This window comes from Ambystoma mexicanum, chromosome 9 (assembly GCF_040938575.1).
Source record: "Ambystoma mexicanum isolate Mex_15411 chromosome 9, UKY_AmexF1_1, whole genome shotgun sequence".
Taxonomy (NCBI): Eukaryota; Metazoa; Chordata; class Amphibia; order Caudata; family Ambystomatidae; genus Ambystoma; species Ambystoma mexicanum.
The window spans coordinates 1064287255-1064313081 of NC_090931.1; the positions used below are offsets into that span (position 1 = coordinate 1064287255).

General features: G+C 47.8%; 1 protein-coding gene across 2 annotated transcripts in view; it reads right to left on the reverse strand.

The window, feature by feature from the left end:
* MARCHF7 (membrane associated ring-CH-type finger 7) overlaps positions 1 to 23876 on the reverse strand; it is a 966353-nt gene extending 942477 nt beyond the window's left edge. For both annotated transcript variants that reach the window (XM_069616354.1, XM_069616355.1), the window contains exon 1: positions 23770 to 23876. The gene's annotated coding sequence lies outside the window, so the exon portion shown is untranslated. The remainder of the gene's footprint in view (positions 1 to 23769) is intronic.
* Positions 23877 to 25827: the final 1951 nt, after the last annotated feature.

The window sequence follows — 25827 nt, forward strand, 5'->3', positions numbered from 1 at the left end:
TTCTTATTTATTGTTTTTATTTATTTACTGTTTAACCTATGTACTGCACTTCCCTCCCGCCTTGCACACTTCCTCTTCCCCCCTGCACTTGTGCAATCTCAATGTCACATGGCCTAGTAAGATCATTGTCTCTGTCTTCCCTCTGTTCCCCTCCCTTGCCTCGTCGCGCCTTGAAACACTTGTGTATAGGCACGTTATAAATGCCATATCAGATCAGTGTCGGGGGGGGGCACACGAGAACCTCCTTTGTCCTCTCTGGGTAGCCTGACCTCTTCCTCTTTGGCTAAAAGAGTAGTAGCAAAAAGAGACACCCTCTCCAAGCCTGGGTAGGCAGGCGTTGCGGCTGACGAATGGTTGCCCCTAAAGATTTCACAGTAACCTTAGAAGCTTGTAGCTTTTCGAGGCTGTCAACCGCCTTTGGTCCAAAAATGTTGGACTCATTGAAGGGCATGTTCAGGAGCTTTGAGTGGACGTCCGGGGCAAAGCCAGACATGTGTAACCATCTAAATCTCCCAATAACCACATTTGAGCTCATACACCGGCCAAAGCAGTCTGGCGCATCAAGGACTGACTGAAGGGACTGGCAAGAAGCTTCCTTACCATCACTAAGGTTGTTCAAGCCATTTCATTTCCCCTTCAGGAATTTTTTCTGGCGCCCTAGAAATTACATTCCAAAATGTATACGCGCATTTCGCCAAAGCACTTCATGCACTGATGGCCTTCAGTGCCATGCTTCCAGCAGAGAATGCCCTCTTAGCCAGTAGGTTGTATTACTTTTCATACTTATCCAGAGGGATGGTTGGATAAGCTGCTGCCTTTGAGGTGGAAGTAGCCATCTGCACCACTACACTCTGGTGAAGGCTGCCTGGAGCGGAAGTCGGGGGTCAACAGAAGAAGGCCTGTACCTCTTTACCAACTCCTTACCACACGAGTGGTGTCTGGTTTTTTGCCCGTTTTCCTAAAATAAAATTAAGTGCCATATGGAAGAGCAGCACAGGTTCCTTCCGAGTGCCTCTATCCAAAATGTCTATAAGGTCATCCTGTGTAATGCCCTTGGCATCATGACCGTTCTATAGGCCACCTTAAGGTAAGGAACAAGTTACTTACCTGTAACTGTTCTCCAGCATGGGTCTGGCATGGATTCATATGCTCAAGAATATACCCCCTAGTCATTCTAGGAATCCTCGGTAAAGAAGAAATTTCTGAACTGTCTATTAGTAACCAATCACTAGTCTCTGGATCATACTGCCCCCAGCCAATGACTACCTAAGCCCCTCCTCTGACAGCCATCTTCAGATTTGGTAGCACGTAAAGTGGCAGTAGGACCAAGAGAAGAGCCGGAGAGGGGTAGGAGGGAGGGTTCGCATGTGATTCCATGCCAGACCCATGCTGGAGAACAACAGTTACAGATAAGTAACTTGTAACTTCTCCAGCATGGGGTCTGGCATGGATTCACATGAATACAAGAATACATAGCAGTACACACATGCACAACCACAGGAGGTGGCAAGGCTCTATATTAAGCATTTAATCAACTCAACATTAAGCAACTCTTACCTCCTCACCAGGCCCACCTTCAGGCGAACAGGTTGTGCAGCACTGTCTGGCCGACCCCGGACTCCTCCCTGGAATCCCAGTCGACGCAGTAGAATCTCGTGAAGGTGTGCGTCGACCTCCACGTAGCAGCCCTGCAGATGTCCAGCAGGGGCACACCAGACAAGAACGCCGTGGTAGCAGCAATCGCTCTGGTCGAATGGGCTCTTGGACGGCCGGGCAAGGTCGGTTTGCCAACCGGTGACAGTGCATGATGCAGCTGGAGAGCCATCTGGAAATGGAAGTCTTCGAGAGGGCCTTCCCTTGGTTCACAGGTCCAAAGTTCACAAACAGTTGTGATGTCTTCCGAAGGCTCTTCATGCGGTCCACGTAGAACTTCAGCGCTCTAGCTACATCCAGCGATTGCAAAGTCCTCTCAGCCGGCGATGAAGGCGACGGGAAGAAGACAGGTAACACCAAGGGATCGTTGAGATGGAAGTCCGACGGCACCTTCGGCATGAAGGAGTGGTGCGTCCTCAGCACCACCGTCGTCTCGTGGAATGTCAGGTATGGAGGTTTACAGGAGAGGTCCTGGATCTCTCCCACTCGTCGTGCGGAGGTGATGGCCACAAGAAATGCTTTCTTCCACGACAGGAACTTCAATGGTGCTGAATGCAGCAGCTCGAATGGCGGCCTCATGAGCCTGGTCAGCACCACGTTGAGCTCACTGACGGGAACGATCGGAACAGTCGTTTCATGAACTCCTTCACCAGGCGATGGGACCATAGCCCCGGAGTTCTGGTGTAGTGGGAGATAGCAGCCAGATGGATCTTGATGGAGGCATGCGCCAGCCCCGCCTTGGCCAGCAATAGCAAGTATGGTAGCACTTGAGGGGCCGTAATCCGCAGAGGGTTAATCTTCTGTGCATGGCACCAGACAGAAAACCTCGTCCATTTGTGTCCATAGCACTTGAGAGTCGAGGACGCCCTGGCCTTTGCAAGCACCTCCTTGCAGTCCGCCGGGATATCGTACCCTCCGAAGTCTAGTGCTGCTGGAGCCAGGTCTGCAGGTTCAGCGACCCCGGGTCGTGGTGGAGGATGGCGCCTCCTTTTCTGGCAAGAAGATCTGCGTCCGTCGGCAGTTTGACTTGGGCGGTGGGGGGGGGGGGGGAAAGCTGACATGTCCAGAAGGTCCAGGAACCAAATCTGCCTCGGCCACGCCGGTGCGACGAGGATCATCCTGCACCGGGACCGTCTGGGATGACTGATGAGTCGCAGCAGCAATGGCAACGGCGGGAACGCATACAGGAATAGGCCGTCCCAGGGGAAGGAGAAGGCATCGCCCATGCTCCCCGGCTGGGGAAACCTGCTGGCGAATCTCCGGCACTTGGCGTTCGTCGCCGTCGCAAATGGGGCAATCCCCAGATTGACCTATCGTCGGAATAGGAGATCCACTTGATCCTGCCGCAGCCCTACTCGTGGCATGAGCGCAGCTCCCTGCTGAGTGAGTCGGCGATTGTGTTCTTTATTCCTGCCAGATGGAAGGGTACCAGAAACGTCCCTTGGGCGACGGCCCAGTGCCACAGATCCTGCGCTTCCTTGGATAGAGCCGGGGATCTGGTGCCCCCCTGCTTCCGGATGTAGAACATTGTGGTGGTGTTGTCGGTGAAGATCCTCATCACCTTGCCCTTGAGGGACGGAAGAACGACCTGAGGGCCCAGAACACGGCTCAAAGCTCCAGGACATTGATGTGCAGAGATCTCTCCTCCGGGAGCCAAAGGCCTCTTGCATGGAGATCTCTGGTGTGCGCTCCCCATCCCTCCAGGGCGGCATCCGTCATCACCGTTGCCTGATGTGCTGGGGTCTTGAAGTCCATGCACGCCGCTAGATGCTCACCGGTGCCCCACCACCGGATCGCTTGGCGGAAAGTCTCGTTGAGTGGGATCCTGTCCTTGAAACTGCCCGCCGCTTGCATCCAACAAGCGTCGAGGAACTCTTGCAGTGGTCGCATACGCAGCCTGCATAGGCGCACGAGGTAGATGCACGATGACATCATGCCGAGTAGGGACTTGATGGACCTCACCTTGGCCACCTCCATGGTCAACAGCCGTGGTACCTTGCCCAGGATGGCCTTTGTCCTTTCCTCCGATGGGGAGGCCAATCGTGCCACTGTGTCAAGTCTGGCTCCCAGCAACAGGGCGACTTGCAACGGTACCAAGTGGGATTTCACGAAGTTGATCGAGAATCCCAGATCCGTGAGCAGTTGGACGGTCTTTGCTGTGTGATCGACGGCGAGTTCTCTTGACTTTGCTCGGATGAGTCAGTCTTCCAGGTAGGGGTAGATGTGAATCCCCTGCAGGCGCAGCCACGCCGCCACTGGTGCCAGGCACTTGGTGAATACCCTGGGCACCGACTTCAATCTGAAGGGAAGGGCTTTGAACTGGTAGTGCCGCCCCTGGACCACGAATCGTAGGAATTTGCGATGTCCCTTTAGAATGGGGATGTGGAAGTAGGCATCCTCCAAGACCAGCGACAATAGGAAATTGCCTCCCTCCAGCTGTCCCAGCACGTGCTGGAGGGTGACCATCCGGAATTTCTGAGACTTGATGTACTTGTTTAGACGGCGAAGGCCCAGGATGGGTCGCCAACCGCCAGTCTCCTTCCGGACGAGGAAGTACCGCGAGTACACTCCGGAGCCTTTTTGGACCGAGTTCTATGGCTCCCTTCCTTAGCATCGCTCGTACCCCCAGAAGTAGTTGTGGGACGTGGTTTTCCTTCCTGGCCGCGGGTGGTATACGGGGACACCTTCTCTGAAATTCCAGGGTGTGCCCGCGGGGCAGGGAATCTAGCACCCAACGGTCAGTGGAGATGGACTCTGACACGCTGACGAATTTTCGCCAGGCGGACTCCCACCGGGGTGCTTGGGTGGGGGTCCGACGCCACAGCCACTTTGCTTGGCCGCGGTCTTGCCACCTTGGCGACGACGACGCAATCCTCCTGTCTTGCCACGAGGAGCGGGCCGCTTGGCGGTACGACAAGGAACCGCCACCGAATACTTTGGAGGCACCTTGCTTGCCTCTGGAGTTCCGAAAGGACGGTCGTCTTTGTTGAAGAACACTCAAGTCCCGAGCCGTCTTAGAGTCCGCCTTGGACTGCAGTGACTCATCCACTGTCTTGCCGAACAGGTTGTTCCCGTCAAAGGGCATGTCCAGAACCCTGGTCTGCACATACTGGCGGAAGTTGGTGGCCTTGAGCCAGCCGCGCCGGCGAAGACAAACGCTGTTGCCCATCTGGCGAACGTCAGTTTCAGCGATGTCCGTGGCCACCGTAATGGCGTGGTCCGAAGCAACCTCGCCTTCCTGTAGGATTTCCAGGGCCTCAGCCCTCTTGTCGTTTGGGAGGAAGTCCAGCAGGGGAGCGATCTTAAACCACAGCTCCCTGTCGTAGCGTGCACAATCGCGAGCGCGTTGGCCGCTTTAATACTCATTGCCGCCGACAAGATGACCCGCCATCCCATGTCGTCCAGTTTCTTCCGTCTGGCGGGGAAGTTGAAGCCGCTGCCCCCGCCGCTTTCTTCTTGGCCGCCGGAGACGACTGAATCCGGGGACGGCTGTGCCGAGGCACATGGGGGCGGAGTCCGGGACCCGGTATTTCTTCTCGTACCAGTCTCTTAGCAGGAGCCGTGGACGGGTTCTTCAGGAGCACCAGCCCCTAGTCCCAGATGTCGTCCAGTAACGGGACTGAGAGCACAGTCTTCATCTTGGCCTCCCGCCATTGGTAGAGGAAATCTTCCTTCTTCTGCTCTTCGGGGCAGAGCTGGAAGAGCTCTGATGCCCTTGCGATCATCGCGTGGAAGGAGCCAATTTCGTCGGGAGGGAAGGCCGAGCAGGTGGTGATGGAAGGTCCATTCAGTTGTCACCACCGTCGGCATCCATCCCCGTCGTTGCCGTCTCCATCTCATCCCTCGGAGGAGGGGAAGGAGGTGAATGCTGGAAAGGAGGAGGGGGATGAGTTCTCCTGCGCTTGCTCAGTGGGCTTCCCGACGATCCAGGGTCCGCTGGATCGTTCACTGGGGGTAAGGGCAACCTGGTCCTTATCTCCATACACAAGGCCTGAATAGCCATCAAGATCGCTCCCGAGTTGTCTTGTGGCGTAGGCACCGGTTGCGACGGGAGCGACGGTTGGGGAGTAGGATCCTCCGTCCCCTCCACGGCCCCTGGTTCCTCGTCGGCACCGGCGTTGCTTTCTTCGTCCGTCTCGTCGGGATCCCTCCCGTAGGACCGGACCTCCTCGAACCTTTTGTCCAGGATCTTTGCAACGCCAGCCAGCTCATCTTCAGAGGTGGCATCTGTGTTCGTAATAGCCACCGGGGCCCCCCCCCCCCTTTCTCCGCCCAGGGTTTCACAGGGGGCTTATCAATAGGCTGAAAAGAGGATTCCCTCCACGGTGGCAGGGAAACTCTAGGCCCAGAGGTCATCCCCACTGGGATAGCCTCCGCAGGCTTCGTTAGAATTAGGGAGAATTCTGAAAAGGCTAATTTCCCTTACCTATAGAGTCCTCCAGAAGCTTTGCTGGATTTCAAGGGTTTATTTTTTACTCCTGCTAAGAGTGAGACTTTTTCCCACTCCTAGGCATATGTATGATGTGTGTTTCAGGCTATTTTTTGTGCTTATGGGCTATGGAGTTTCTCACGCCATAGGTATCATCTTCTTACATGTGTGTTACCCAGCATCCTCAGTGCAGTAACACAGGGGTGTTATAGTGACCCCAAAACATAGACTCCATACCCTGGGACGGACTACTGTCTCCCAAGACATGCAAAGTTACCATTGACTTTGCTAGTCAATAATTATTAACAAAACCAGTACAACCCATCTTACTATGGAGGTACTGGGAAAGGTTAATAGTTTTTCCCTGGTGTTCATTTTCGAGAGTGTACTGTTCAGTCGCTCTCTCGAATGTTTCTGGCTGGTGGCAGTGGTTACTACCATAAATATTCGACCGCAAATATTTTCCTATCGGATTTTCCCATTGTTCGAGGCTACCACTTTTACCGACAGCCTCTAATGTACCGCCGGGTTATTTAAATATTAACTTTACTCAGTGGGGTTTTATTGCCAGATCTTTAATAATATTTCTTTCTTGTGTCTTTCTCCGAAATCCTAACCCAGGTCGGGGATCCTTTGTTCATCCTTTTGGCGGGCTTCTGCACAGAAGCCCTCCTTTTGGCGCCACTGAGTCTGGAGTAGACAGGATGTGTGGGAGGGGGAATAGGCACCCTGGACAGGGTTACCTAGGCAACCCAAGTCGCACTCTGCCCTGATAGGCTGGGGGGTTATCCCGCCAGGATAGCAACCCCACTGTGTGAGTGACAGCTAGGCTGTATGAAGGGGGGGGTTTCTGCATAAAAGCAGGGACCTGCGGACTGGAAGACAGAAGTCGCCACTAGACCTGAGAAATCCGAAGAGGAGAGAAGCCAAAGACTTCTGCAACAACAACCGGTGAAGCCCTGCTGCAGATCCTCACCACTTTTCTCCAACAACAAGAGAAGATCTTCACCTGCAAGAGTCTTCTTCCCTTGAGCTGGTGGGACCAACCAGTTCGCCAATCGCCTTACAGGACCCGCCTTGGTCGAATCGCCAGTGCCAAGCACTAGGAGACCGGATAGCCAAGCACCCGTCCACCATGACCGTGATTTAAAGGAGGATACATTTTTATTCAGTTTTGGCAGCACTGGGGATGGCTTCATCCCAGGGCAGTGCAGTAACTCGAACCTTCCTCCATGACGAGAGCCTCTCTTCCTCTGCTGGATCTCCCGAACTGCAGGAACTACCTCCACCGCAGGAACCTCTTCCACTTTTAAGGTACATTGTTCCGCCAGGCTTCCCGTTTCGCTGGTTACTGCTAAAGGTGTTTTAAATACTTTACTTACCTTCTGGGCTGGCCGTCCCCATCGTCTAACATTATCTTTCTACCTTCTGCATCCTCTGTTTCAATCGTTAAACAAAGACTTGACTGCAGCTACTTGAACCGTTTGAACCTAGGCACTTGGCCTTGTACCACTAACTCTGGCAAAGGTCTATTGACTCTGGCTAAATCTGTTACAACTGCCTTCTCTAGATTGCTTTTCATCAAGAAATGTGTTGGTGCACCTAAACTCTTATAACCACCTTTTCCTTCCCCTTTATATATTGTTGAAGTGCAATTTTTCTCGGTTTTCACCTAAGTATTGCTTATGCTAAAATACTACCTTGCCTAACTTGTTCACAATCCAATTGTGAAGTGTTGCTGGTGTGTTTAGGAGTCTAACCCTGTATAACTTGACCTTTCCCTCCCTCTGAAGAAATTGTTAGAGTGCCATTTCTGCTTTGTTTATACTGTGCCGTTTTGCTCGGTTTTCCCTCTTGCTCAATCTTGTCTACAATTTAATTAGGGAGTTGTGTATACTTTTGACTGTTTTAACTTGCTTTAAGGATAGTGATGTGTGTGGAGTTGAGCGTGTAAAATAAATATATATATTCTTTTTGATAAAATATTTTGGTCAGTGTTTTCTTGTTCCATAGTACTGTGGTCCTATTGTGTAAACTCTGAATACTGCTCATCTCCCTCGAGGTACGCCTGGCGGCTCAGCCACAGCTACCAACTAAATCTGTATGGTACAGACAAAGAAGGGGATTTATTGCATATACCTGTAGTCCTAATCTTCTGTAGTGCTCCCTAAGGGAACTGCATAGGATTCTGCCTAACAGCCAGGGCTGCCACGACTCGCTTGATCGAGGCCTTAGCCGGGTGAATCAGGGCCATCGCGACTTTGGGCGTGCCCGAGGCCTTCACTTTGGGGGTAGGGTCACCGCCTCGCTCCCCCTCAGCTGTCTCCGTCAGGATCGACTGGGACTTCTCCTGAAGTTTACCCGGGTTCTACGATTTCCTCTTCCCCGAGCCAGGGCGTTGGCTCGTGGTTGATGGCATCAGTGATAATGCGCCCTGGCTGGCAGCCGAGGAGTCCGACCGATCGGCGCTCCCGTTTCCCGCGGATTCGCAGTGCTTTGCCTTTTTTGTTGGGCCCCCGTCGCCGGAGCTCCCTCAAAGGTCTTAGAAGACTGCTCTGACTTCTCTTCTCACCTGCTGCTGGCCTCTTAACCTCCAGCCAGTTGGCGAATCGAGTACGTCGTGGGCCATGACCACGCGGGGTAGGCCTCAAGATTTTTTTCTGGAATCCTCTGAGAAGTGGAAACTCGACGAAAAGATGACCTAGAGGGGCGTAGAAAGTTCCGAGAGCGGGTCCCCTTTGATCGGAAGTGAGGCTCGATTGACCAAAAATATAAGAGTAAACTCTTCGAAAAAATGCAAAACGCTGTAAAAACTAGAGAGCTAAAGCACGAGGACTCCCAACACTTGAATGTGTGGTAAAAATCTGAAGATGGCTGCCAGAGGAGGAGCTTAGGTAGAGGGCAGTCATTGGCTGGGGGCAGTATGACCCAGAGACCAGTGATTGATTGGTTACTAATAGAAAAAGTTCAGAAACGAAACTGAAACAGATTTTTTCCTTTACCGGGGATTCCCAGCCTGACGACGGAGAATATTCATGAGCATGTGAATCCATGTCAGTCCCCATGCTGGAGAAGAGTATGTCTCATGTGTCAAACGCCACATCAGGAGAGGTATTCAGAGCACTGGCTTCGTTCAGACAAGTGGCTAGGTCTTCAAACCGGGATTGGTCCGAGACCAACTCATCTGAAATATTGGGCGCTCCAAAACGTTCATAACCGAAGGATACATCATTGTTAGAAAATATTTCTCTTGAAGCAACTTTTCCCCCCATAATCTACAGACCCCCAAACTTTTTGCATTTGTTTCTGTATTCTGACTTTACAGTGCAACAGAGCCTTCAGCTGCAATACACTGGGCTTTAGCTCGTTGTTAGGGGGAAACTGACACATCCTTCAGGCTGTCAGGACTGAGAAACTTTGTTCGTCTTTTGACTTTTTACCACTTGTTGGTAAAATGTTATCATTGTGCTAAATAACTTACAGTACCGTACAATGGGGCTAGTGAGTTTAATGGCCTTGGACACCCTCTATGGGATTATTGGTGATGGTACAACGTGCCTTGGAAAAGACTGGCAGCAGCAGAAGCTTTCTTGTATTCTAGTAATTTTTTACCGAGTGCTACCACGTTTGGCTCATGACTGTGGCTAGTGTTCAACATTGCTGTGCCACAATATCTTCTCTGTTCCTTTGGCCATTTTGTCTCTTGGCCATCCCTCTGTCCTTCCAGGTCCAGGACTTTCTTATTTGGGCAGGCAGTTGCCTGAAAAAGCTGTTTTTTTCACAGGTCCCTCCAGGAAGTGGGCTTGGGCCATCTGGTCCCAATTCACATTAATGGTACCAGGGTATCTGGTGTGCATGAGAGCATGAAGACCCCAGTGGTCCCCATTTGGACCACTGCTGAATGCATGCATGGGGCAAATCTCCTCATTGGTGGCCTGGGTGCGAGCACTCGCCTGACTTTAGATAGGAGGAGGGATGCTGCATCCATTCCAGCAGATCAGCAACAGATTCAAACATATCCGCAAAAGCAACCAAGTATGCCGAAGAGCCGAGCAGAACAAAGGACGATCCTGAGACACACTGAAGGGGGCTGGATCCCAAATCCTGTTGTCCCGGTCCTGCCCTGCACTTGATCTCAGAAGAACTGAGAAGGTGCTTCGAACCCTGGGAGTAGTGGGACCAATCACTTAGCGCCTCCTGGTAACCCTGCAGGAGAGCCGATTTCGAAAGTGTCCCTGGGCCATCCAGTGGACTGCCCTGCTCAATCCTTGGTTGCTGCGCAGGAGCATCGCTGTTTCGAGTTTCGACCCCAGGGAATTACCAACGTATCCAACAAGGTAGCCTTCTACTGAATTTCGCCCTCCTAGCATCTTTGGGTCACGAGATAGGAGGTTGTGTCATACTGCAAGAGTTGGGTACCTCCGAGTCACTGTGCCACAGTGATAGTGAGTGAAGGCCGTTTTCCTGCGTTCCTTCCTGAGACTTGCTGCATCAGTGTTTTCTTCATTCTTCATCCGAATCAAGAGTCGCAGTGCCTGTCCCATACCAGACCTGTGTCTGGACCCTCTGTGCACCTGGAAGCCGAACCTGGGGTGGGAAATCGAGCCTCTGACAACCACGTCTAGAGATACTAAGTCTGGACCAAAAACAGAGCTATGGGCGGGGAGTAGTGAAGCCACTTACCAATGGCCCTTTGATATGCATTGAAGGTTATTTGTTCATCACAGCAGATCCTCTAACATTTGGAACCCGTTTCGCCCCTTCAGAATTCTTCCCATACCATTTTCCTGCATCCCAAGAAGGATGTAATGAACTTCACACACATTGACCACAAGGCTCCATTCATCTTAGGGCTGGACTTCTAAAGTTAGGATTGCCATCTCTGAAGGTTGTCTGTGCTATAAAAGTTATTCGCCCTTTTCCTTTGAAGGTCTTGGTGGAGTTTTTAACTTTCTCACACTGACTGTATATCTATTACATTGTGTGCTGCTTGTGTGGCGTTTTACTATTGCATTTCATTCTTCGTTTGTGTTATTGGTCCTATTACAAATAGTATTGTTTCGAATACTACCGTTTAATTACAATTCTTGGCTTTACACTATGTGTGCTCATTGGAGACCCATTATCACACTTGCCCATCCTGAGATATAATAATATAGCATTTTTGTAGCGCGATGAACCCTCAGGTATCTGAGCACTGCTTATTATTACCCACGGTGTGTGGTGCTCATTTATCAACCTCTGAAGGATGAAAGGCTGAGTTTGGCTCTGCCGGGATTCGAACTTGCATTAGCAGGCTCTGCATAGATGTCAAAGCGAGCGCTCTACTCGCTGTGCTATCGGACCGGCTATTTAGGCAAGGCAATTTAGCCTTGACTGCTCTCCAAGCTACTGTGAATTTGTCTGGCTATCTTCCCAGAAGTGTTCCCCTGTTCATCTAAACATCTGTCACCAGGCCAGAGTTTAGAAATCCATTCTAACAGTCAGCTTCCTCACAGAGGGATACATAGGAAAAGAAACCAGTCTTAGATTTGCATTTAAAACTAGTCTCAAAGGTAGACGGGCCCTTCGACTTCTTTGAGGAGGAAGTCACACAATCGTTTTGCTTCAATTAAGTCTCTGTGGTCGACGTTATGTGAGACGACATCCCTGATGTCTTCAGACTCAGGCTTTTGGGTGCACGGGTCGAAGCCTTGCTGTGTTCCCAGTCAGTCTTGAAAGACGCAGTGTTTGTTCAACAGACCTTTTCGGTTCCTTGATGGACCAGGAGTGGCTGCCATCAAAAAGACCTCCATCCTTTCTCTGTACTTCCCCCACTCAGCCACAATTCCCCCACTCAACCGCAGAAGCGGTCTTAAATCGGGAAAACTTGCCTAACGCACATAGGGTGAAAGGTCAGAGGACAAGGAAAGATGGCAGGGTGCCTTTGACTTCTTCCATGACAAGGAAGAATGAGAGAATCTCTCCTGTATCTTGACCATTTAGAATGTAGAGATCGTTTCTTGGGCCTTGCTGGAGTTCTCTTTGGTGAAGCTTCTACCTTTGGAAACTTTTCTCTTTGAAGTTGTGGAAGACAGACTTAGAAACCAACCGACCGTGGATAAGCTTCGATCTTCTCACCTTCCAGGGCTTGCTGGGCATCGATTGGCAAGAGCTGCACTCCATGGCTTCATGTTAGTCGCAAAGGCACCAGAGACAAATCCAGTGCATATCAGTGATCTCTTGAAGCCTGTCTCCATCGTAGACATTTTGAATATTTTACTGAAAAAAAAAAAGAGTTAAGTCGAGATTCGGTGAGGCGAGTCCAACCATTCCAAGTGCATGGTGTGCATGTGGAAAAATGGAACTGAGGCAACAGGCGCAGTGTGGGCTATTTATACTATTGTCCTGTCTGGACGCAGGAATGGTAACCGTCTAAGGACATTTGACTAAATGCTGCACAGCGTCGTAGGTTGTTGAACATTTTCAGAGACTGCAAAGGAGGATATGGATATGAAGTAGAAAGCCTCTATCATCTCCTAATGCAATGCCCAGCCCTCGTAGAAAAACGGCTAGCCATTGGACAATTGTACTTAAAGGATAAAAAACCACTAGACCAGGAAGAACGCTGGTCGTTGATCCTATCTGGTACTAACAGAACAATGACAATCGCAGTGATTTGATTTTGGACGGCAATTCAGTCAGAAATAATGAATGTTTAAATTTTCTTTTGGTCTTTTATGAATGTATAAATGTAAGGTTTAACGATATAAACCATATGCATTTTAATTTAAAAAAATATATCCATTTTGAGAAGCATGTCGGTGGGATTCATTTATATCAAAACGAATGAGCAAACAGTAAAAGTGGAAATCTAAAACCGCTTCTTATAATACAAATGTACAACCGAGAGAATGCATATCCACATAACAAACTTCTACAGTTTTTGGTGTCCCTTTCCTCTCACATGGCTCCCACACATTGAAAGATGGAACAGGAGTGCAAATGTCTTTATTGCCTCACATCCCAACTCTAACTGCCTTCCCACATCCTGCCCCCAATCTTCCACCCGCCACACACCCCGCTCCCTCACTTCCCTGCTCACGTGACTCCCTTTTTTACTTCAGACATGTCACAACCTCCCCCTCTTAACAAGCTGCCACTTAGTCCATCTCTTCAATAAGTCTCTGGTTAATTTCTCACCCTGCGAAGTCTGTCATAACCACTCACCTGACATCGGTCAGGACTCGGTCCATCAGCTATCCCACACACTTCTCCACTGTATTCTTATCCATCCCCTTCCCACAAAACATACTGTTCTTCTGGCTCTAAATCTGATCCTTGAGTGTTTCTCGGGACATTTCCTGCCATTCTTTTGAAATGTGAAGAGTTAAGAGTCAAGCTCTTCCATTCTCCTTCAGCAGTGACGAGCAAGCCTTTCACATTGGTGATGGTTAATGGAGCAGTCTCGAAAGCAGCTGTGTGTGTGTGGGTTTGACGTTGCTGCACTATCACAGTGTCTCCGGCCACCAGGTAATTTTCTCATGCTCTCTTTGAGGTGCCTGCACGCCTTTTCATGTTCTCCTTTGCTCGTGTTGTCTTGTTCCTGCATTTCTCGGTCTTGGTTTTAAGCGTCTTCCTGAGCTGTGAAATGGGGTAGCCTTGTTCTGAAAGGGCTCCCAAACATGACTTCCGATGGTGCTCTTCGGATGGTGTTATTAGGTGCGTTTCTATAGTCTCAACAATTGAAAGAACATTTTCTCAACAGGTTCTGTCACATGTGCAATCTGAACATTTCTTTTGATGTTGCTCATGAAACATTCTACTGTTCCATTGGCCTGTGGCCATGAAGGTGTGATGGATGTGTTTGAATCCCATATATTCGACAAGTCTTCAAGTCCTTCCCAGTGAAAGGGAGCCCATTATCTGATTTCACTACGCTAGGTACTCAGTATGTGGTGAACATCCTATCCAGCACTAGTATGGTGCGATATGCGGCTGTCGACTCTACCAGTTGATGGTCAGGGAAATAGGAATATTCATCCACTGCCACTAAAATGTATTCCCACCCCTTCAAATCGGTCAAAAAAAATACAATGGCTATTACGTCCCACACCTTTTGTGGCAGTTCTGTCCTGCACAGCCGTTCAGGTCTGGTGTGAGGACTGATGACCGCACAAGTAGGGCATTGTTCGAGGAGTTCTTCTACTTGCGCATCCAGCTGAGGAAACCATGCTTTTTGTCCCAACATCCTTTTTGTGGACACTATTCCTCTATGTCCCTCATGCCCAACATCTAGTATCCTACTTTGCAGTGTTCGAGGAATGACAATCTTGGTTCCCTTTCTTAATAGGCCATCTTCGAAATCAGGCCAGCTCCTCCACCAATGCAACTAGGCTTCCGATGTCATGGCGTCTATCTGGTACGGCTTTTCTCCAGCCTGCTTGGCCTCCTTCCACCTACCAGATTCCATATATTGGAATATGATTTGGATGGCTTGATCATTTGGTTTCTTGCACAAGCTGAGACAGGCCAACTCCTTTTGGTGCTGCTGCCTGGACCACATAATGTATGTACTGACCTGTGACCAAAGGTTTACAGTAGGCGGACACAGGGTGTTGGGACAGAAAATCTGCAGAATTCTCATCCTTTCCTGGTCGATGAACTATTCAGAAGCTGTAGGCCCAGGGCCAATCGTTTGATTCTAGGAGGTATTTTTGCTTGCAGGTTTCCAGAGATAATAGCGTTTGGTGATCAGTGACCACTGTGAATGGTTTACTGAACAAGTTCAAGCCAGCGGATGTGAAAGGGCAGGAACCTGAGAAGTTAGCTATCCAAGGCTGATCGACTTCAGTCCACCCAAATACCTAACACCATCACCGAAATGTGGGGGATGGAAAGAGTCGCTGGCAATTATCCATGTGGTCACTGCTGCCATTGTGGCTCTACTACAGCCACTAAAATTGTTACTATTAACCATAGAGATTGAAAGCTCAGGGACCACACAACGTGCAATTCTAAAAATGTGGTCTATGCGACAAGACATACATAGGGAAAACATCCACACCCATTAAACTAAGGATCACGGAACAAAAATCCAGAATTAGGACTCAACTTTTCGTCACCCCTAGTTGCGCATTTTTCAGAATGCAAACATGGGAATGAGGATTTACGCTGGTGGTGCATCAAACGGGTCACAGGATCAGACCATTATGCTATTGCTACCAAACTATCTATACGGGAACGATGGTGGATATATAATACACAGAGCCATATACTGGGTTTGAATGCTCAAGAAGAATGGCATATGCTATTCCATAAATAGCCTGTCTAATTATTGGCCATTAAGGAATTATTTCCTTTTCCCGGTATTCCCGTCTTCTTCCATCTCGCAGTGACCAGTGAGACAGATATACATACACACACTTTTATCAGAGATGTGAGACCTTTGTTCCACAATGTCCTATTTCCTGTGAATAGAACATGCCTTCTTTGCCTGGCGCATTTATTCTATTATCTCTTCTCTTCACTATGCAGTTATCTTTGTCTATTTTCTTCAACATTGCTACAATCAATTTCTCGACAGGTGTGCACTCCTTTTCACGTATATATCATTTCTCTAGGGGTGCAGTAGGTCTTACTCTAGCCCCCTTTCCTTTTCTTCTTTCAACTTCTGGTGCCCATGGACGTAAAAAGGGATTAGAGCTTCTGTCACACTCCGAAGTATCTTTTCTCCTTTACTCGGTCCACTTTCTCTACGTGCCTCATGTGCGTTTTTCGTTCTAGTTTATTTCCTCAAGCTGTCTTTCCAAACACGTGACGTTAGTTTAGACACATTCCCGACCTCAGACTGTACGTTACGCTCCACTTGGCCACGCCTCCCGGCTGACAAATGGAGCCGCACTTGCACAGCGAACGTTCGGTCGTATCCGACCAGTTGCGTCTTACAGCCCGGCTCCAGACGGTCAATTTAGGTAAGCTGCTTGAACCTAACATGCTGCCCTTGGGCTCTCTAGGCATCGCTAGAGAGTCCGTGCTTTATTGGGGAACACGCAAGACTCTCTCGTGCGGGTTGCAAAAATTTATCCTGTCTATATTTACTTGCGAGCCGACACGAGCCGCCCTTGTGGACGGATTTGCGCTGCTCCAGAGTCACTGTTGTTGCCTAACTGTAAGAACTTCAACTAACGAGCTGTAGGACGCTATTTACTTGCCGGCAGTCTGTTTGTCCAACCTGGACACCATACTTTTACATTGCATTTTTTATTTTAACCAGCTTACGTTCTGGACTTATGGACACATTTTGGACACAACACTGGGAATCCCTTGGAGACTTAGAATTTCGATCCAACCAGAGGCCACAGTTTAAACCAAGGACAGCCTTTCGTGCTGTCTTTGGCAAACCTCAATACATTCCACCTCACCCAGTTTCTAGGTGAGCCTCATTGGCTTCATTAACTTTGATTAGGCATTTTGCTTAGGTTCAGCACACTTTACATCTTTTCGGGTGTCTCTGGTTGTGGACTGTTTAATTTTATTTTTTTTATTATTTGTCTTTTTTTCTTTCTTTCCATTACCGTGTTGAACTAGTGTTATTCTTTTTTGTTTCCCTCTGTTGATTTTGGTTCTATTTTGATTGGTTCTTTTGTTTCAAGTTTAGTTTTGACTTGGTCTCTGGTGCTCCCCTATTTTTTCACTAATTCTTTGAATTCAGAAAACCTTAATGACCCTTCTGTGGCCATTTTTTAGCTTATAGCTCTCAAGCTTATGTAAAATTATTATCTTTACATTTCAGATCTAAAGCATTTGTGATCTATTGTTGGCATGGCCGGACTGTGATTTCCTGGACTTACTAGACAGGCTTCCCGAGCCTTTGCCCCTCCAGTGGTCGAGATTATGGTAATTAGATTTTCTCCCCTTTAGTTAGTTGACATGGCTGACTATGAATGTGGGAGCGGTTCCCCTGGTTTAACCCTCGGATTACCTTATTTTATGTGTACAGACCATTGGTATTGCTTACATCCTTGTCTTTTTTTCTCCTCTTCTCTTTTTATTACAGGTAGAACCATTATCTATGTGATATTACCTTTAGCTTAAAGGTTGTTTTTATCATTTGCCAATTGATGTATTCGTCATCTAAAACAAATTATAGACGAATCCTCAAGAATACGTGTATGAGAATGCCACGTCCTGATGAAGATGGACATCATCTGTAATCCAGTTAGATGTTTCTTCCATCGAAACTACTCTTTTTTGGTGCCATGCGTACCGCATTGTGTTTATGTATTTATGTGAATTTCGGCATATCACCTTATTAGTTGACGTATAGCATCCGATGTCAGATTTTTTAGTGTATGGCTTTAGAATTGTGAGGCTTTGCAGTGCTAATTTACCATTGGACTGCCCTATTTGGGATCAATTTATTGTTCCTTTTTTTCAATTGCCTATGTGACAGGTTGATTTTATTAACTAATCAACGTATTAACTGAATCAAATTGTTATATTCATCAGTGTCCAGTTGACCTGGCTCCTCTCGAATGAGAGATCATTTTTTCTCCGATGGAGAAGGTGGCCTTGGCAACTGAACAGATATTTGAGGGATTACTGTCATTCTTCCCCTGAATTGTTTATTGGTATTGAATTGTCCCGTGACCAGCACTTTAACACACATTGCACTTTATATCTCTGTATGTTTATTCCTAACTATTTAATATTCTCTTAAATGCAATTTGACCAAAATAATAAAAATTTATTTTTTTTAAAGCCTTTCCTGTGGTCTGTATGGGGGTGATCAGTGGAGTTGCCCTTGGGTTACTGCTTTCATATTTTTGTTGGAACCATGTTTTCCTAAGTGAACTCAGTTTCACATCCGCTGGCTTGACCTTGTTCAGTATTGCGAGTTGCTTCACCTTCTTGCCAGGGAAGTAGGGGTTACCCATCCATTTAGCGTTGCACTGTGAATGGTCTGCCATACAGAAATAAAGTGTTTGCAGGCCCATACTATGGCTAATACCCCTTTTTCAGCCTGCGAGTATGCCTGTTCAGTCCTTGAGAGGCTCCTTCTGGCGTATGAGACGATGTGTCGTTTTCCATTGTCAGCCGGTTGTATTTGCGTTAATATGACGCCCAGCCCCTCTGGGCTAGCGTCTACCACCAGTTCCGTCTCTCTTGCCGCATTAAAGTATGCCATATTTTCAGCTGTTGAAATACACTGACGAATTAGCTAAAATGCTTGTTGGTAGGAATCGAACCATTCAAACAGCAGTTGCTGTTTCATAAGACCACTCAAGGGGTCACTCACAAATGCAAAGTCCTGAATGTAGCAGGTGCAATAGCTGGCAAGTTCCAAGTATTGATCGCAGGTCAGACACATTGGTTGGTTGGCTTGCGTTGTTGAGAGTTGCCACCTTCTCCGGGTCTGTGGTCATGCCCTGGGCTGAGAATATATGTCAAAAAAAAAAAAAAAAAGAAATCAAATAGTATCTTTTGTAAACTCATTTTTCCTTATTGAGGGTAAGATTAGCTGCTTCCAAGGCCATACATACCCTTGTTAGTGTGTTGTCATGTTGTTCCTGGTCCTTTCCAAATAGGAGTAGATCATCACTGTAATTTAAGAAGTCAGGGATGTGCTTGATAACATTGTGAATTCCCTCATGAAAATGTCTGCTGCTGATGAAAAATCCCAAAGCTGAGGTGCTTATATCTGTATAGGCGTAGGTGGGTGACAAACATGGTCATATATATGCACTCTTCACTCAATTCTAATTGGTGGTACCATTTATTCGGGTCCGATTTGGGAAATATGGTGGCTCCATTTAGCAGGTGAACCATGTCAGTGATCTATAGGGCATGATAATGGGCTCATAAGGGCCTCAATGGAAAAGAGCATGTCTACACATTCGGATATCCTTTCGAGTCCTTCTTTGGGACTGGCACAATCGGGGACACCCATGGAGTGGGACCCACTGCTGGCTCGATATCCTGTTCCAATAGTTAGTTCTTCTTCGACTTGTCGCTGTTGTTTACGGGGATATCTCTGTAGTGTTGGGCTACGGGGTGTACCTCTGGGTTTATGGGTAGGCCGATTTGCCTGTCCTTCAGCTTGCCCAGACCTTTGAATAGTGATGTTAATAGATGTTACATTTTTGCAGAGGGGTCGAAGTGTTTGTGGGCCAGGAGGTGATATATAGAGTACATGTATTAATTAGTCCCATATCTAATGCAGCTTTGAAACTTAGTATGCAGCCACTGTGCCTGGCATCTAAGACGTACATGGGTATCCTTTTGTATTGCACTTGCAGTGTGCCATCCAGTATCCTTTGCACGGCCGCGGGGTCTTTGACCCACATGGGTATATGCAGACTTCTGCCGGTTGTAGTTTCGGGGCATGTGGAAGGTTTCTGTACACCTCTTCGCTGATCAAATTCACTGTAGCTCCCGTGTCAACTAGGAATTCGACTGGCATGTTGTTCACCTGGAGGAGTAATATCGGGGTCTGCTCCTTCGGTGCAAAATTTCCCAAGGCATATAAATATCCCTTTCTTTTGGGTTTGTCATGGAATCTTTCTCTCCTCTGCGGCTCTTCTGCCGACAACTGACTGGAGCCAATGTATGTTTGGCACTGCTTCACTAGTTATCGAACATACCTTTTTGGCCTCCTCTTGGGTGTGAGGTTGATTGCCTGTTCAACCACCATTCTGGTGGTCTCTTTTCCTGTGTTCTACTTTCCTCCTTCCTTTCCCGGTGTCTGGGAGCCTGGTCATGATGATTCATGCTTGCTGGCGGTCCTTAGGGTCCCTCTCTGGGGCGTGTTGCACCACCGCCACTTCATTCACCTCTTGCTGGCTACAATATATGCAACATACCGCCTTGAAGTGGTTGTCTCGTCTGCACGCCGAGCACGGCTGTCCTATCGCTGGGCAGGTACCTTCACAGGGAACCTCATCAGAAGCAGAACGGTTCACCTTTGCCTTTATTTTTTTTAATTTTTTTATTGAAACTTCAATTTAACGATAAAACAAAAAGTTACTTACATTTGATCCTCACAGAACAAGAAAGAGAAAGAAAATTCATCTCAATACAATTTCATACAACGCAGACTGCATACAGGAGTGTTTGATTACACTTCTCCAGTCTAAACAAGTTCCTTTGCCAAAATCAGGTCCAGGCAATCGACTACTGCACAGGACAGTTTTAGGTTGTGGCCTGAGATTACGTACAACCACCAAGCTTCCATTATTTTGGTGGGCAAATCTTCCAAGATGGAGGGTACGCTGGCTGTTGATGCCTATGCAAGCAGTTACCAGATGTTTCAATGATTCTATTGCAAGCCCACGGTAACAACATAGATTGTCCTTCACTTCTTTATTCTGTCTGCGCCACAATTTTTTTGGTATTTAGGGCATTCAATCTTGGTCGCAGTGATGTCGTGAAGGACAATTTTCCAGATATCTGGGTTGGACATTTAACTTATTTTCTCCTGCTCCCAGCTTCAATGCAGAGTGCAATTTTGCGTGTTTTTCCAAGTTGGTTTTCCAACACCAAATCTCATATTTTTTTCTTGGCGATTTGTGGACATTTGAGCAGCTCGGATTCCTTTATGTCGGCGGCTGACAGGGTTGCTTCCAGAAGGCTTATCCAAGCTCTTAATAAGCCAGTTTGTTCGCTGTCAGTTCCAGTTACAAATATCGGGTAGGCCGGGATTGAAGAACTCAGGCACATTTTTCGCAATGCATCCAATGATTTCCACATTATCCAAGAGTGCAGGGAATTAAAAGACAGTTCATGTCTTAAAGCTGTCATTGAGATATATGATGGTAATTTTAGCACACAGCGGCCTTCTGGTCTATGCCAATGATTTGCTTGAATGTTCCAGCCAGCTGCGGCACCGAATGCAATTGCGGGCACGCCCTTTTGCAAATAAAAAGGTCATTACTGGAGCTATTGTAAATTTCCCATAGTCCTTGCATATTTTTGCTCCCTGTAAACCGAATTTCGTCATTCGGTTTGTTAAGTCTTGGATCCAGTGGTATTCGCTTAGTGCTTTTATGTGGCTGAGTGAGTTACAATTTGTAGGCAACCTCCGACGGCTCAGTGGAGATCTTCATGTTGCCCAACGTCGATATCTGGAGAGCCAGTGATGTGTCCAATCTCGCCAAACGCAAGATCTCACTGAGTGATCGTAGTTTTTGGAGCAGTCTTTTCCTGAAATCATCACACTCGCACCCAGTAATTATTTACGAACACAGGGCCTCCTCGTTGGAGTAATTGTTAAGAGTTGCAATGTTTCAGGCGAATGCAAAAGCGCATTACAAAAGCATCCATCGACTCACCTTTTGTTTGCTTTGTGGTGTGAAAGATACGTTCGTAGTCAACATTGGTGTGTGGCGTGAAGTATTCAGTGAGAGTGGTTCTAAGCCCAACATAGGTGTTTGTTGATCCAGCCAGGAGCTCATTGACAAGGTCACACACATTTGGAACAATGACTAGCATCAGCAGGCTGTGCGTTTTCTCTTCTAGCAGGGGCCCGATGGCCTCGATATACACGTCAAAATCTCTTAGCCACCTCTTCCACCGAGGTGGTAGACTGGTCTCAGTAAGCTATAAATGAGCTGGCATCTGCATGGTGAGACTGTCTTGCAACCTCTAGGGTAGCACCACAGGTGGCGTGATGGGCACTGTGAGGGTCTCCTGCACTGCAAGCTGACTGGTGGTGGACAGAAGCACTAGACACTGGTGGGCGAGCAGGGATTCCCTGGTTCATGACCTTTAAAACGTGGAAATTGTCCTTCCTACTTGTCATAGCATGTTCCTGTCCTCATTGCTTCACCATGTGGTGGCTTAGAGCAAACAGGGTTGCTTTAGTATAAACGTCCGTTATACTGCCGGACTGCATATGAGAAAGCATGCGCGCTCTTGCCGGTCATTGCATGTGGGCCTCCCTCACCCAGAGGCACTGCTGACCGTTCCCGATATAGCACACACGTCGCGCACTCACCTTTCCTTCGTAGCCCCCCCCCCCCCAGCGTTGCTTCCTTCAAATGCGAGCAGATCTCTGCTGCGGCAAGAAAACGAGGTCCACACTGCACCTCATTGTGACTGCCGGCTGCTGCTTTCTCTGCAAGCAGCACCAGCAGAGTCTCTCTACACCAGCGACCCACCACATGAGCGGCCTCTGCGTGAGCTCGCCGACCGCCTCGTCACCAGTTTAGTTTCATTTATTGTTTTGTATAGCGCAGCCTGGCCCGGGGGCATCTGGGCACTTGACATAGTTACAAGGTAATATATACATGGTTGTTGTCCCTTTCCTCCCACATGGCTCCCCCACATTGAAAGATTGAGTGGACAAAGGGGTAGTGCCCTTTATTGCCTCACATCCCAACTCTAACTGCCTTTCCACATCCTGCCCCCTCCTCTTCTGCCCGCCCCACATCCTGCTTACTCACTTCCCTCTGTGCTCACCTCACTCCTACTTTAACTTAACTGAGATGTTACGCAGTTGATTAGAAAAAAGAAGTCCTAGGTTTACAATAATAACCCACACTTTAATGCACAGATCCTTAAGGGGTCTGCAAAGCGACTGACTACGTTTGCAGCTGGTGTCTTGTAAAACAATAAGGAAGACAGCAAGAAAAAAAAACATACCTCGAGACGAAATAAACAAAAACACACAAAACGTTAGGCAGGACTAAATATTTATTTGTTATTCTAAACATACATCTTGAACTACCTAAGCTTGACACTTTTTTTACATTTTTTTTTTAAAGCTGGGTGTTTAAGGAACAAATAGTATTTTGTAACAGAAAGGGCGTAGAAACTCAGGAATGGCTGGAATTCTCTCTCCGGCTAAATCGTTACCAAACTAGGAGCTAAATCGTTACTAAACTATGAGAAGACCGATAGTTACGTGTCAGATATGTAGGAGTACGTGTCACGAGGGAGGCTGCCTAGTCATATAAGAACACTGACCGTCAGTGCAGGTCTAACATAACGAGGTGCACTTCCAGCATGGCAAACTTCAAAAAGGCTGTTTTTTCCGTTGTTGTAAATGTACGTAAAGTCCCATTTGCTGTTCTTGGGATGCCCATCGAAGCGAAGCGAGTCTCGGGACACCCTCATTGCAAACAAAGCAACTTTGTGCAGGGAGGTAGTCAATATAAACAGAAGTCATCTGAGGGAGGATACAAACTAAGCGTTCAGAAGCTCCCCGCGTCATGTTAGATTGCCGAGTTCCCGACACATTTCCAACTGCTTACATGTGCAGTCAGCTCAGATAAGGGGATTTCGGCCGGCGTCAGTAGGAATACAAAGTTTCGCCATTACGATCCAAAACACTACGTCTGTCCTGAGGTGGAATGGGTAAATCGGATGCTAGGGCATTTACGGAAGCGTGAAGAGATACATGTGAAACGATAGTAAACTTACAACATTTCAGATCTGGGACACTTGCCACTTTGCACATGACACTACTACTGGTCTGTTTCGATGTATGGTGCAGGTGGATGAATAATCGAGCCCCCTCTAATGTGCATTTTTGCCGGGCGGGGTGTGGTCACTGGTTACTTGGAGTTCCGCAATCTAAATGACACTCACATAAACATGAAGGGGCGGGAACTGTTAAAAAAAATAATAATAATATACATTAAAGGGTGCGAAATACCCCGCAGAAACGCCCGTTCCACAACCAAGGCAAAACAAACACCGCTCACCTTCCCAGAGCAGCTTCCTGCATACCGCCATCAAAACAATGGCGTCCGACTTTTATAGAGGGGGAGGGGTAACGTGGCAAGACGGTGTCATATGACGCCATTCCCTTTTCCACACTCTGTATACCTAGGGCGCTGCCTCTAAGGGCAACCATAAACAACTACAAGAAAGTAAAGACATAGAAATAGGACGGCACTTTAAAATTAAAGGATGAATTCGGGAAGAAAATCCGAACGCCATATTTAAAGTGTCGGTCGGTTTAGTAGTCCATGTCAAGTCCACCTGAAGGTGTTTTGTTTAATGTGCCAAGTTCTATATCACGATCCGAGGCTCGGATTAAGCTTTTACCAAACTTTATTTCTCGAGCAGCCATTTAAAATAATATATATATATATAATACAAATCCCATTACAGTTTGAGTCTTTGGTACTCCATATATCATTGGTATGTATAACACATGTGACTTTATTAAACCAATCCCTGTGCTTGCAGTGTGCTTGCAGTCCAATAAACAGTATCTTTCCTGTAAAGTCCTCTTTCTTTGCTGTTCGAGCAGCAGATACATACATGCCAACTCTCCCGATTTTGTTTATAAAAATGTTGCTATTTTTTAATGCCTCTGTAGTGGCCTTCAAAGAAACACTGCACATGTGGAGGAATGAAGTATTTAATCTGACAGGTAACTCAGGTACAATGTGCAGCAGTAAGCGAATACAATTTAATATGGACATCAGGGTCTGCAATGAGTCTCTGCTGTGTGGGGTACTCTCACTGAGTATGGTGAGAATGCGTCCTGAGTCTTATGGGTCCTGTTTCCGGAGACCTTTGGTGAGTGTACGCTCCTTGCCTTGCTCCCGGCTCACACCGTATCACGCATGAAGTCTCGAAATATCTTGTGGATACAGCTCCACATACCTCCATAGCTCTCAACCATTTGTGTTGCAAAGGCGGGTGAAATCACCCAATTTTGTTTTTGGCGGGTGAGACGCCCATTGGAATGAACGGGCGTGCAGGAGGCTTGGCGGGTGAGTCAGCCCTTTACAAGGCGGGTGACAACAGCCAAAAGCGTGTGAGTTGAGAGCTATGTACCTCCCTTTCTTGAGCAGCATGGTCCTACTCCATCTCAAAGTCCTGATATTTCTCAGGTCTTCTTCTCTCGCGTTGGGGGTGCCTCTCACCCAGCGGCGGACGGAACAGCATGGTCTCAGTTCCGTCCTATCCTGGGCTTGTGGGGTGAAAGCTTCTTCACTTGACGGCTCCCTCTCGACTTTCACCGAGATTGTTCTCCGCTAGCGAGTCTTCTCGTTCCAATTCCTGTCCGTGGACTGTTTTTGGTTCTACTGGATTGGCTTTCGCCTCTGATAATTCCTTCGCACCCAGAGTCCGCCTTCCAAATATAGCATCTCTTTCTAGGTTCCATTTTCTTCCATCTCTGGTGCGTATGTAGTTGGTTCCCTTGCTAACCACTTCCACTGGTGGGCTGTACCTAGATCCCGTCACTTGATCCTTGTCCGTCACTTGATCCTTGTGAGGCAGCTTTATCTTCACAAGATCCCCATCATTAACTTTGTTCTCAAGGTTGCCCTGCAGGCATCACTGACGGCCTTCATTTGATCTTTGTTCTTCTGAATCCTCCACACCAACTCTTTCATGTCCACTGTGTTCTCTTGCCTAATTTTTGATGGCCACAGAGGGACTAGTGTGGATGCAGCCCTCCTCCCCCTCATCATCTGAAACGGTGACACATTGGTGACAGCATTCAGAGTCAGTCGATGTGCTGCTATGGCTTCTCTGGCTGTTCTGTAGGGGTCCATTCTTGAGGCTGCTGCCAATTGCAGAGCCCCCTTGATGAATCTCTTAGTTCTTTCCACAAGTACGTTGGCTTGTGGATGGTAAAGGCTTGCTTTAATCTGCTTAACATTTTGCTTTTGGAGGAATGACTCCAACTCTGTACACACGCTGAACACCATTGTCCGTGGCCAACTCCTTTGGCTGGCCTTCTCTTTGAAAAATAGTATTGAGTACCTCTATAACAGTTGAGGTTGTAATGTTGGGTACAA